This window comes from Chaetodon trifascialis, chromosome 2, assembly GCF_039877785.1.
Source record: "Chaetodon trifascialis isolate fChaTrf1 chromosome 2, fChaTrf1.hap1, whole genome shotgun sequence".
In the NCBI taxonomy this organism is placed as follows: Eukaryota; Metazoa; Chordata; class Actinopteri; order Chaetodontiformes; family Chaetodontidae; genus Chaetodon; species Chaetodon trifascialis.
Genome location: NC_092057.1, coordinates 23,634,613 through 23,648,877, shown reverse-complemented (window position 1 = coordinate 23,648,877; position 14,265 = coordinate 23,634,613). Strand labels below are relative to the sequence as shown.

Below are 14,265 nucleotides of genomic sequence, written 5' to 3'. Positions count from 1 at the left end.
CCTAAAGTAAAGCCTGGTAGAAAGCCTAATCATTCTTACCTAATTTGCTGTTTAAATTAAGCAAATTTATTTTGAGAAGGGTAAACATTCTGGTATCTCTGGAAAACTCAGAATTGTATCAGAACTGCCAGCAAATTATTTTTCTCTAAATGTCTTCCTTCTGCTGTATTAGCTCGAGCACAGTAGGCGCAGAGGAAAAATAAAACAAGAAAATAGTTTGAATCAAACCTGTGAAATTAAACTCATCCGTTACAAACGCTGTGTAGTCCACTTAGCACGGGCCCTGATCACTGTGAGGAAAACATATCTTAGCTTTATCCCTTATTAGCAGGCCAGAGGTCAGCGGCAGAGCAGCAGTCCTGCTGCTGGCGGATTGATGTTTTTCCTCAAAGATGGGGGCTTGAACTCAGACGTCCTGTTTCAGTAATGGTATACACCTCCATCCTGCTGCAGCAGGGGGAGATGCTTAAGAGTTTTAGAGCCTCTGACAACTTCTCTGCATTTTCAAGGGGCGTGACAGGACAGAGGTGAGCGAAGGATGCCCGAGGTTAAGCAGAGATGCACAGGCAGAAAGAGAGAAGGAACGATGAGGACAGAAAAAGCCTTTGATCCTGTGATTCTCATCTGAAATAACAGGCAGCGCTGCTCAGTTCGACCCTACCTTCCTCATTACCGATCAAAGCCGCAGATCGTTGGCATACTCAGATGCTTCGAAAACTCAATCATCATTCGCTCTCACCCTCCGAACCCAAGTATTTTCAAACGTGCACAGAATCGAATGCTAAGGACCGAGGAGCAGCTGCTCACGCTCACAGGTTTGTTCACAGTTGCTCACGCAGGCACACAAGGGTGTGTGCATCACATTCCTCAGCGTGCCCCACTGGGAAACATAATGGGATGTCCGTGTTCATCCGCTCCGAAGCTCCGTGATGCGGTGAATCCTCTGAGCGCGCTCTGCTCTTTGATCTGCCTCTCTACAAAGAGACTGAGACAGGGAGAGAGGCTTTGTGCTGAGTAGGCAGGGCTGTAGAAGGCTCCTCTAGGCCTTAACCCAGCTTTACCCTCTCACTCTCAGCAGGCCGCAGGCACAGTCGATCAGACACACTGTACGTTAGCAGTGAGAGCTGATGAGCTGTACACGTCAGGCTTAATTTACATTGTAGCAGGACTATAATTTGTATCTGAGCATCATTATCACCAAGACAGTTTGCTGAACACTTGGCAAGCACATGACTAATTAGGTAGGTTTGATTGTCTGTCAGCAGGTTATCCCAAAAACTATGGAACATATTTCAGTGAAATTCAGTGGAAAGCAATGCCATGGACGGAAGAGGATCTCATCAGTTTTTGTTGATGTGGCACCAACATGCAGTCATTTACGAAGCACTTCATATTTTCACTTGTAACTCGTGGCTCTAATTCAGACAGCTGTTGGTCATATATGAAGTGGTTATTATAAGTTGCGCATTTAGGCAGAGTTTGCCAAATGTTTCATAAAAAGTCAGTTTTTATGTCCAGGTTTTGCCACTTTACAAGAAAATTAAATGATTATCCTAATCCTGCTGTTGGACAGATCTTTCAATGGAAGCTGCTCCTGTTCTGCTTAAAGAAGCCAGCTCCTTGCATATTTGCTGTAAATCATTTTACCTTTTTCTATACATCTATTTTGGATCCTGGATTCTCCTCATATGTGCAACCAGCCAATGTTGCACTTGCTTGTTTTCAGACAGGTTAGTGATTTAAGACGCTTCTCCTTGTTGAGACAGAAGACGGTTGAAAATCAGTCTTTACTGTAGCTCTGAGCTCTACAGTAACAGGCTTAGCTCTTTCCAGTGTTCACCTGCAGATAGTCTGAGAGAGCAAGTGGCTCGACAGCGGATTGAGGTTGGTGTCCCTGGGTGGCAGAGGAAGAGAAATAGAGTTTCTCTCTGTCAAGGAGAAAGGAGGGAGACATGAAAGACAGAGCAGCAGGAGAGGAGATGAAGAGATCCGAACAGAGGAGGGAAACAACAGGGGTGCAGAGGGAGGGAAGGAGGGAGGGAAGGAGGGAGGGAGCAAGAGTGTGGAAAAATCAATGCCCACGTAAGAGAGAAAAAGCAAGGAGTCAAGGCAAGAGGATAAAAACTTATTAGTGGTCAAAGTGATGGAGCGATATGCTGGATTTAACTTCTACTGCTATTGATTGCTTTTATTGCTGAATGGCAACATGATGCCTTAACTATAGAAAAACAATACTTCAGCTGCTCTGATTTCTTCTACAACCCTGATTCTGAAAAAGTTGGGACGCTGTGTAAAGCATAAAGAAAAACTGAATGCAGTCAGATGCCAATGAACTGTGTTTACCGACAGTGTTTTTATGAAGTGTTCCTGAGTCCATGCAGTAATGTCCTTTATAGAATCATGTGTTTACAAAGCGGTGAACCTCGATCCATCATTGCCTGTGACTGACTTAACCACATGACTACCCTAAAACAGTAACTTTAATTATTGCTATTATTCGAATTTAATTGCTGCTTTTATTATGTGTGAGTTGTATTCAGGGTTTGTTATCTCAGAGTTGAATACCATCGTCCCAAACTATCAATAAGTCAAGAGGAAACTCTTCAGTTTCAACTATTGAGATTGTTTCAATCAGCTTCATGCTGTTATACAAACTTGACTGCCCTTTTCAAAACATTTCTAAAATGTCATGGAAAATGTTGCAGAGGCAGTCGGCCCAAGGTTGGACTGATGCGCTCTGCTGGGAGCAGACGCTCTTATTAAAAAGTTAGAGTGGCACAAGGACGCAGATTGTTGCTGGAGGTACAATTCAGCTTTGAATTAAGTGGAGGACTGATATGCAGAGGCAGTGAATGTTTCATCACACTCCACTCTTCCCACTCAGAAACACCAGTGTGTTTCCCCACCATTTTTTAAACAGCATCAGTTCACTTTAAAGGAGTTCAGATTGACCTGTTTGGCTTCATTTGGCCACAAATGGGGCCACAATGGATGGAGGTGTGTGTCTTTTGTCATGGGGCACGTCACGTTGGACTGTGGGTGGCTTGTTCAGCCAGCAATAACATTGATTTCCCCAGTTAGATTTCTGCAGAGTCTGGCAGGTGCACAAAAATTAGTCATGTGTATTCTTCAATGCAGGTTTCATGCAGCTTTGCTTTGAGTTTGGACAAAGAAGAATGCAAGTGTTTTCAGGATTGCATATTAAGAAGTTTTTTTTCTGTAAAAAAATCCTGTCACACCTTAAAATGGCACAGATGTACACCTTTGCCTTCATTTAGTGCTCATGGATCTATGAATATCAGTTCCTTGGGACTGTGATGTATGAAACTCTGGCTGTCTGAATCTGTCTTTGTGAGAATGTCATTGGTCCACTGATGGCATTGACGGCAGAAGAGTCGGAGTCAGAGAACTCACTCTCACTTCCGATACTGTCTGAAGTTAGTTAACGTTAGTCACCATAAGCTACTGATTTAAAGTTAGCATTAATCTGTTATCGTTAATAGGAAATATAATGTGTGACGTAGTATCTGAAAGTTTGCTGAATCGTTATGTGTGTTTGTGTTTGCGTGTGTATGTGTGTGTGTGTGTGTGTGTGTGTGTGTGTGTGTGTGTGTGTGTGTGTGTGTGTGTGTGTGTGTGTGTGTGTGTGTGTGTGGGTGGGTGGGTGGTTGTGGGAGGGTGGCTCTAGTGTGTCCTGCAGGACTGTAGCCTCTGGCTGTGTGTATCAGGCGCTCAGCCCAGGCTGTGGAGCAAAAAGTTCTGACACCAACTCTGCTTCTGCTTCTGCTTCTAAGGGACAGTAAATAAAACATGTTCAGGTGGCTCAGGGGCACAAAGCTTTAATGATATTTTTTTCCCCTCCGTCTGTCTCGGGCTCTCTGTCTGTCCATTCTCCATTCTTGTTGGTCCTCTCACCAGTGTAGCCAGTCATGGTCATTGTTTACGGCCTGATTAGCAAGTTGACCTTAAAACTCGACAACAGCTCGACATTTCAGATAATCTCCACAGACAGATATCTGCATATGAATCCAGATACATTAAAGAACAGGCAATACAAAGCTAAATTGTTTTTAGATGATAGCCGGTGGGCTGCACAGTGGCGCAGCAGGTAGTGCGCGTGCCTCACAGCAAGAAGGTCGCCAGTTTGATTCCCGGGTCGGGAATGTGTGAAGTTTGCATGTTCTTCCCGTGCATGCGTGGGTTCTCCCCGGGTACTCCGGCTTCCTCCCACAGACCAGAAACATGCTCATTAGGTTGATTGGTGACTCTAAATTGCCCCTAGGTGTGAGTGTGAATGTGGATGGTTGTGTGCTTGTGCCCTGCGATGGGCTGGCGGGTCCAGGGTGTACCCCACCTCCCGTCCGTTGACAGCCGAGACACCCCCGCCACCCCGAAAGGGATAAGCAGCATAGAAAATGGATGGATGGATGATAGCCGGTGGGCTCAGAGATTACACTGCAGCCGGTGCGTTCCTCCTCTTTTGCTCTCCACGCTGCTACCTACTTACCTTTCATGATTAATTTATCCCTCAAGATTAATTTATTGTTGTCTGCATACAGTTTTTATGGGTGTGTTAACTCTAAGTTTTGCCACCAGAGAAAGCAGGTTAGATAACAGCTAAACCATACATACATACTGGTCGCACTAACTGTCTGGTTGTCTGGTCGCTTGTGTTACACATTCTCAGATCTCAGCAGGTACTTTGTGAGTACAAAGTGAGTGAAACGCGCAAGAATGATTTCCAAATAAGATCCAACTTGGATTCAATCAGAATTATCCTTTAAAGCTGCACTAATGTTTTTATATCAACACTGGATCAAATGACATGTAATGTGAACACATCACTCAGAGTGATGATACAGAGTTATCACCAAACTCCATGACTGCCCTCAGCTCTACAGAGCTGTTCAGCCAGTGTTGTTTAAGGCAAAGTGCATTTCTGCTTGTTCTGTGGAAGTTCATTTTAGTTGCACTTCCATGCTTTTGGCCGATACAAGTTGCAGGTTTTGGGCACAAGAGTGGAGAGCCCATTAACTCTGGCAATATGCAGTCAACCTGTTTTACATGCTGCATGAAGAGACTGCAGATCTGCAGTCAGGCAGCTCAGCTTCTGGTCAGAACAGCCCCTTATTTTTCTTCAAAGACCCCTGCACGCTTGCATCAAATAGATTTTTATCACAAAGTGCAAAGTCATTTAATTGTCACTGTATCATAGCTGTTTGTTGTGCTGTTTTGTCCACAATTTGTCATGTCGTTCTCCTTCTCTCTGTTTGTATGTGAGTGAACATGAAACGGAGAAGGCTCCCTGTTCAATTCGATGTTGAAGTCGAAGCTGGAGTTATGATGAAGCCATTTTTCTCTTTCTCTCCCCAGGCATTTGCTCTGTTGTTGTCTCGTTTCCTTTTCTTATTTGTCCTTGTTTTACCATCCCCACTTATTGTTCCCTCGTTTGTTCCAGTTTTGCTGGCTGGGCTTCATGAAAATTTGCTTGTGTTTTGTTTCAGGCCTCTAATCTGTTCTGTGTGTCTCCTCCCGTATCTGGCAGCGAGATAAAATCGCTGGCACGTTCTGCTTTTTGTTGAGATATTAACCAGATGGAGCCATTAGTAATTTTGAACTAGTGAAGGACAACTTTCAGCCAAGAGTTTTTTTTTTATTATTATTAATTTACTATCCAGTATTTCTGGTACTTGTGTTTTCAGTTTTTTTTTTTTTTCAGCTTTTTATCACTCGACCCTCCATTATCTTGATGCGTCTTTCGCTCCATGTGTTCCTCCCAATGTAGAGAGCTGCACAGTGTGCCTGAGGCGGCTGCAGGCATCGAGCAGGGCCAGTAGTACAGTACCATATGTGTGTGTACAGTGTCATTGTGTATTTGTGTGTTTATGCATTGATGTGGAGAATTGGGAGAAGAGGGAAAAGGGAAGGAGATCAATTGTGAAAAGGTCAGAGAATGTAATGGTGGTTAGGGTGTGTGTGTTTGTGTGCGCGTGTGTGTGTGTGCGTGCTGATTTAGGGGGTTGACAGCACAGATGATAGGGAGGGAGATTAATCAGGAGATTGTTTGAAAGTTAAAGGGTGGGTGGGGGCGAGAGTTGACATGGCATCATTGGGCTGTGAAAGAGTTTCTCTCCCTGTTCATTCCTCGTTTCTATTGGCATTCTGTCATCTGTTTCCACGCCAACAGAGATACAAATTGCATTGGAAAGAGAAAAAAAGGGAAAGAAAAAAAAAGTGCATGTTGCACAGTTGCAGAGTAAACCCCTGAAAACTGACTCATTGGATGAGAGGAGGAGGAGGGGGTGATGGGGATGATGTAGAGGGAGTTGTTGAGGGATGCTTGATGTGGAAGGGGAAGCCTGCATATAGAGAGAAGACCCTTCCCTCTCCCCTCTCTCCTTCTCTCCGCTTGCCACTGTCTGTTTGATGCAGCGGAGGAGAAACCGCATCCATTTCATCATGCCCGGCCTCACACAGAAAAACTCTCAGCGTTGCGCTTTGCGCCGCCTCGCCTCACTCTGCCAGAGTGTCACCGTACGCCCCTCAAGTGTTGATAAATTGCCACCACCTGCCTCATTTTTCACCACCGCCGCCTCGTCGTCAAACACATACGCACTGACACAAAGCCCCCATGAGCTCTTCAGCAATAACAAGAACAATTGCTGAGCCCCAGGAATAAGAGATGGGAAGACAGAGGGAGAGGGCAAATGGGTGGAGGAATAAGTGGGAGGGGTCTGAGGAGGGGGCAGATGAAGAAAACAAGAGGCAGCAAACATTGCTTCATTTAGTTTTTGACTGACAGTAGAGATTGCAAGACACTGTGCTCAAGTATAAGAGCTCCGTTTTATTTTAACTGAATCTAGCTGAAGCAAATATCAGTCTGCCTGAAATATACACATTTCCAGTTTCCTGGCTGTTCTGACTCCACGTCAGATACCCTTAGAGTCTCGGGAGGATTTCAATAAGTCAAGGGAGTCATGCTCAGACACAAGTATGAAACGGTGTTAAAAAAATTCTTTTAGCTGCTCAACAGCAGTGGATTTTAAACAGTGTCTCTTTCCCACAAACACCCCGTCGTTACAATGTTGTCATTTCCAGCAGCGGTGTGACTGTAAATCACACCTGAGGCAGTTGTGTTGAGTCACACCATAGATTCATGCTGCTGTATTCAGAGGTGCTCTGCAGCAGGAGAAAGGTCTGGATGTAAGTCAAAGCTGTAGAACGACACAAAGAGGAGTTAATCAATACAATGTTCGGTTGTCTGTTTCTCTGTGCTCCCATCATGCTTTGACCTTTTCCTGGGACTTCTTTCTTCTGGCAGCTGATTTCACTGAGGGGTCGTCACGCTCAGCTGGGAAATTTATACACTGAAAAACCACTCCTATTGTACAATTGCTTGTGTGGAAAGGTCTTGTTTGTATGTTTGGAAGTGAAAGGTGGAGGAACGTTGCACCGTCACAATGCTGTTACAACTTCCATCATATTCAGCATTTCCTCCTGGTTCTCCGATACAAGAATAGTTTCAGAGTCAACCCCATCTTCGACAGAGTGTGTTTAGACTTGAATATAAACCCCAGGAATTCTGGAGATGCAAAAAAGTTTTAATGCCTGTCTGAGAAAAAGAGAAGATGTGATTAAATGATGGCTTTAACAGACTTTTGCACTTTGTAATACACCTCTACCTCATTGTACTGGAGACAAAGCCTTCATGCCACGCTGCCGCTCACCGTTACATGCCTCCACTCTGCCACTCAGCACAATGAATAAAGAATCCAGCACAAATAAGGGCTCTTTATGCATGTCACCCCTGTCTGTAACCACAGCAGCTGTCAAAAACAACACATGGAGTGACAAAATCATTAAAAAAACATCAGAAATACCATCTTAGGTGTGAAGCAGCAATGAAATGACTTTATGTGTCAGATTTACTGATTATATATGCCGTCTTGTCACCCACACAGTGTTGCACTTTTTGTTGAGCTAAAAGGTCAGAAATTTGCTTAAAACCTGTAAAACATTTACACGTACAGTCAAGGTGAGCACACTTTTGATGATTTCATTTGATTGCACACAGTGGTGGCATGATTGTTATTCGGTCTGGTAGTATTTAAAGTATATTTAGCTGTGAGACAGACCCCCTCAGTTCATGTTAGGACAGGCGTATTTTGATCTGAAGATGTGTGCATTTGTTAAATGAACATCAGAAATTTAAGGCATACTGTTGTTGTGTTCAATGTCAAGTCACTCTGGCCACCATATTGCCACCATATGAAAGTGTAAACTACATTGGAGTAAAAATAGCAGAGTCCAGGAGGTGTACTTGGATGAAGCTTAACGTTTATTAATCCTCTTATGACATTCGAGGCACTTTCTGCAAGGTTAAATCCAAACAGAAGCGCTGTGTGTGTTTCCTTTGTTTTGCTTTTTCTGTCCACTCTAAATCTGACAGAACACGTCCCAGCAGTGTTGTACCAGATCTCTACCATTGTCAGCAGCGTGTTGTTCTGTTGTGGCATCCTGACGTGTGTGTGATTGATAGGTGGCCGTGCTGACACTGCCTGGCACTTGAGCTATGAAGACAGGTGAGCTGCTGCAGCACCAGACTAATGGCCTTGTGTATGTCCAGTAGAAGCCGTGGCACAAAGCGCATCCGCTCAGACCAACATCCCACACACCACCTGTGTGTCCTTACCCCTGCACCCTCTCGTGCTTACTTTAGGCATCCAGGTGTCTTGCTCTCCGCTTGCCACAAGCTCGAACTTCTTAGACGCCCTTACTATAAACCAGAAAATCAATGGGACCTTTTTGTTTCCCTGAGGCTTCTAAAGACAAATCAATTCAGGCTGATCTATTGTAATAAGGACGCTTCAGCCTTGGACAAGGCAGGAAAGATGCTGCGAACATCGGTTATTAGATTTTGCAGCGAGGGAAAGAGAGCCTCCCCAGACATGGCCAGGGCTTTTGTTTTCACTGAGTGGCTGTTATGTGAAGTCCACCCCTGCTTAGTAACTCTATCGTTGCTGCCAGTCGTCTGCTCTGCTCCCACTTATAAGGTGTTTCAGTCAGCAACGATGCTTGGCTTTGTCAGGAGTGGGATTAACGCTCTCACAGCCTTTCCCACTGACTGGACGCTTTCAACATTAATGAGATTCCCACCTTAGCTCTGTCATGTAATGTTAATCTGTGTGTTAATCTAGATCTTTGCCATATGCCCATTGTACACCACCCAGACCCCCACACCCTTACTTTATGTCTTGCCACATACAGCACACACTGCTTCATGCTTGGCCACAGATGATTGACACTGGATGTGAATTGCGAGGTGCAAAAGTAGACTAACATGGATGATCTGTAAGTCCAAGGATACCGCTTTGTGCATCGTGTACAGTATTCCTATGCTGACATAATACATGGCCCCAAACTCAATTTTGACACCACGATCCTCCTCAGGAGGGGACCTCAAGATCAGATAATAAAGTAGGACCCCATTTATGGACCTCATCATATCAGTTGATATTGTGTTACCACAATGAACCTGTGGCTTTTGCAGGTCCCTTAGGGTCCCTCAGGGCAGTTTCCTACTACTGATTTGTAATCCTTGAATATCCACACAGCTACTGGCCAGATCATGTTTAAATCTGGCATCAATATGGTTCCTACGTTCGTCATGATTTTGGTTACCTCTGGGCTTTACCTTTCCTCAAGTGCCACCCACAGGAAAACATCATTTCTAGCTACTTGTAAGGCTGAATGGACTAATTGAAGTATGATAGCTTCATCAAAATATATGTACTGTGGTGCGTAATAAACACTGAGATCCCATGGGACTGTTAGCAAGTGCAGAGTTTTTGATGACACAGTATGCTCTGGTATTTAGCTGCTTGGGAAAATCTCGTACTCTCCCTCCCTCAAACTACTTTCTTATTCCAGGGTACACCTTTCAAAACATTCAGACAACCTGGTTCATTAAGATGGCTCAGGACTCTTCAAAGCCCTGTTTACTCTGTGTTTGCTCCATGAAAAGTAATCAGCTTTTAAACTCACAGGCAGCGAATAGGCTCATTCACATCAGTCCTGCCCTGTGATCTCAGGGAATAAAACCTGGAAAGATGTTTGTTTGTTTCTTTTTTTTTTTTTTTTTGTAATTGATCACAGTTGGCTGATGCTGATGAATATTAATAGTCCTACAGAGGGGATTAGATAGACATATGTCCCAGAGCACTTCAGAGCGCCTCATCACAGTGAACTGAGCCAAACATCGTTCACTGAATAAAGATCTGTTTATCTACTTCTGTCTTTCGGTAGGTCTTGTGGAGGCTGCTCAACTAGTCCAGTAGTAAAATTGCTTGTTAGCTGTGTAAGCAGTGGTCCCCACTTACATATAATGTAACTGTAGCTGAGGTGTATATGCAGCATTGTGGCTTTGTGTTCACTAGCCTGCTACTAGTTTTCAAAACCTCACAACAGTAACAAATTGTAATCATGGACCCCCCACAGCTGTCTTGACTAGTTGTCTGTCTAGGTTTAGAGGAATAGTTGTCTTTCTGTCTGCCTGGCTGTCCAGGCATTCCTCTCGCTATCTGTCTCTGTCTGTCTGTTCTTTCTGTCTAACCAGCTCGCGGGCCTTATGGTTGAGGACGCTAAGGTCATATGCTAAGCATTTTCTTCTGGGAATTTTTCTTATATGTTATTTGTTGTTTAAAAACAGAGATGGTGGTGCATTGGGGGGTCTTGCACTAATGACCTCAGTATTTCTTGAGGCCTGGTCATATCCCCACTAGTGCTCGTGCTCTGTTGCTGTTTAGCTATCTAGTTACTTTCCTCTATTCTAGCTACGCAGCTAACCGTCTGTGTGTCACACGCTTCCACAGACAGGCTGACACATTTTACCGCGCACACATGCTGTACTTATGGCCACAAACACTCATCGTAACCCCAGAGGAAATAATGGATGGAGCTCGCAGGTTCAGGGTCTGAAATAATTAATCGCTGATCTATAGCATCGGTCCTCTCATCGGTCGCTCCAGTGTCGTTATCCCTCCCACACATTATTTGCTCTCATTACACACCACTCCTCCTTAAATCTCTGCATGTATGTGTTCAGGAGTATGAGGGGTTTTTTTGTTTTGCCTTTCTTTCTTGCAATATGCCATCACGCTCACTCATTACTGTGGGAAAACCATCAGCTCCTACGCACAAACACCTCCCCTCACCCGCACACATCATTACTCACTACAAAGAAGCCGTGGCCTCTGGGCTCTTTCACCGCAGCCCACCGTAATTCCTCGTCTCCCATGCCATTCATAAGCTGTAATGTGCATCTTGGTGCGGAGTAGATCAACACGAGTGGCGGAGACTTGAGCTGCCCGCGAGTTTCCCGAAGACACTGCATCCAGCTCCATGCATCACGCTCGCTGCAGCTCATTTGCATCAGAGTAATATGGTGTTTCACTACAGGTGAGGCAGGGGTATGATTTGTTGGCAAGATGAGTAGTGAATCAATGATAAATATTTGACTTCAATCTCAAATGTCACACGGATGTGCTTGTTTTCTCTGTGCATGCAAACATCTGTTATGTTCGTACATTTATTAATGATCCCCTGGCATAATGCGCCGTAGTTATAGAACATACAGTACATACTGTACACGGTGGTAAATCTTGGCTGTTGCATAGGCAGTAGTGCAGATTGTTAGATGCACAGATTGCATTATTCTTCACTGACAGGGTGTAACAGAGGGACCCTTCATCTCCTCTTCTCCTCCTCATCCTACCCCTCAGTGTCAAGGCTCAGCTGCCTTATAAAGCCTGCTTTAATGTCAGACAGGCAGCTTCAAACATCCTGCCTTTCTCTTTGTACATGTCTCATTTCTCTTTCTCACTTCCTCTCTGCACTCTGCCTTTCTCCCTCTCTGGACATCTCATTACTCTTTCCTCATTTTCCTCGGACGGACGGACGGACGGACGGACGGACGGACGGACGGACGGACGGACGGACGGACGGACGGACGGACGGACGGACGGACGGACGGACGGACGGACGGACGGACGGACGGACGGACGGACGGACGGACGGACGGACGGACAAGAGACTGTTCACTGTTCACTGATTCTCTCTGCTCGGAATTCCTGATTAGTCAAGATGCTGTAGGTGTTTTTAAAGGGACAGGTCAGTCAAATGAGACTGGCAAGGTCTGGGCAAGGTCTGAAGTCAGTGGATGTCATTACAGAAATGGCTCAAGGTTGGTTTAATGGGGAGCGGGAGATGATGAGAGCAGGGCAATACTCTGCAACGATTCACATCAAGATTTAAGCAAATGAAGGCACATTGAGTGTATGTACTACTGCGATCCTCCATGAACCTCTGAAATATGATAGACAAAGTACAAACAAAGTACAAACCTCCCAAACCACCACAATGGCAGACTGTTCTTTTTCACTTCCACTGGTTGAATACAGGGCAATATTAGATTTTTGCAAATAATTTCTCTGGGGGAAGGAGCCAGTGGGCTTCAGCAGGCAAGCTGTTGATGTAAACTCTGCCAACAGTGTTTGGTCTCTGCTGCTGACTGAGTTTGTGTGTTAGTATGTAATGTACAATCAATAAATGACAGATTTCACACTGTGTAATGTATGTAATGCTACTACTACTACTACTATTAATATCAACACTATTGCTTTTTTTTTTACCACTTCTACTGTCTGTCAGTTACTAATGCCATTACACTGCACCAATAGCTCACTATTACACTTATTAACACATTTTCAAGGTGCCGAGAAGTCCATATGTTTCAGAAACTATTATGTGGCATATGAAAAAAACATAGACCGGAACATGGGAATGAAGGATAAATGCTAAATAGAGACAGTCACAATGACAAAATCATTGCTTTGACACAAATTCCTAAGTATAACAAATGAACATGAAAAGCATTCATATAAAAAAATACTGCTGCTGCTTCCAATACTATTACTCAGTTGAGAAAGAAGTGTTTTAGATTCTTTATTTCAGTAAAAGTAGCAGTATCACTGTGTCAAATAGTCCATTACAGCTATAAGTTGTATATTTCATGGGAAACACCTGTACATCACTGCAGCCAGGGAAGAAGTTCAGCTGCTGGAAGTCAACAAAAACAAGATTTCCAGCTGGTGTTAGCTGGTTACTCTTTAAATAACAATGTTATCAGCTAAATGTACTAATTAAGCAGAATGTCCCCTTTCAGAGTGTTGCATTATTAGAAATTATATTATTGGATTTATTTCTCATGCACAACATTTCACTTTCTCAGATTTTGTTCACCCTATACATTAATAAGGGTTGACTAAATAGCAGCTCACAGCATACATTACAGCTCAGCAGCACTGCAGCCTGCAGAATGGCCGCACAGTTGAATGAACATTTCTCTAAAACGGTTTCAAATTGAACATTATATCATGGAGGTAGGATTTACTGCGGTGCAGGGCACTTGTATTTAGTCTGCATTTGTTTTAGCTAGGTGTGTGCTATAGAAACTGGCAGCTGGGTGTATGAGCAGCATAATATCTCTACTTTATATACAGCTGGATGATCAAAATACATATTTCAGTAGCAGATCACGTTTTGATGTGGATCCTTAATCTGCGAGGTAACTAGTGACTATAGCTGTCATGTAGTTGAAGTATGAAATAGCTTAAAATGTAAATACTCAGGTACAGCACAAGTACCCTTTGCCGTGGTGCACTTGTATTTCATTACTTGAGTAAATGTACTTGTAGCCACTGTTACTGGTGGTATTACTGCTGCTATAAGTGTCTGCCATAAATATGAGGCAAAAACGTCATCTCCTATAACATATGCTGTGGATGTCATTTTGAATCATGAAGGCACACGTTCTTAAAAACTCACCCTCTGATCTTGACTTGCAGCCTGTCACCACACCGCAGATGTTGCCCATAAATTTGGGTGTTTCTGCTTTTTTTTCCTCTGTAGAACTTGGTCAGCAGTTTGCGTAGGTAGCAAGCGTCTCCCAGGGACTGACTCGATGGCAGGTGTCGCTGTCACACTGCCATGTCCTCATCAGTCAGGCCACTGCTCACGTCACACAGCGTCGGTCTGAGACCTGAGTGCATGATCTGATACTCGGGAATTCCATTTTGTCATGGTTGATGTCTCAAGTGTCCCCTCGCTTTAATCTCCTATTTCAAAGGTGTGACCAATCATACTCTTCCTCTTTATACTTTCAAAATTGAACCCCCAATATAATGTTTAATGTGGTTTTGGGTACAG

At 44.0% G+C, this 14,265-nt stretch overlaps 1 protein-coding gene across 1 annotated transcript in view; it reads left to right on the top strand.

Annotated features, from left to right (window-relative positions):
- The window catches only part of LOC139338677 (endonuclease V-like), a 62,589-nt gene that overhangs the window by 34,722 nt on the left and 13,602 nt on the right, over positions 1-14,265 (top strand). The window lies entirely within an intron of this gene.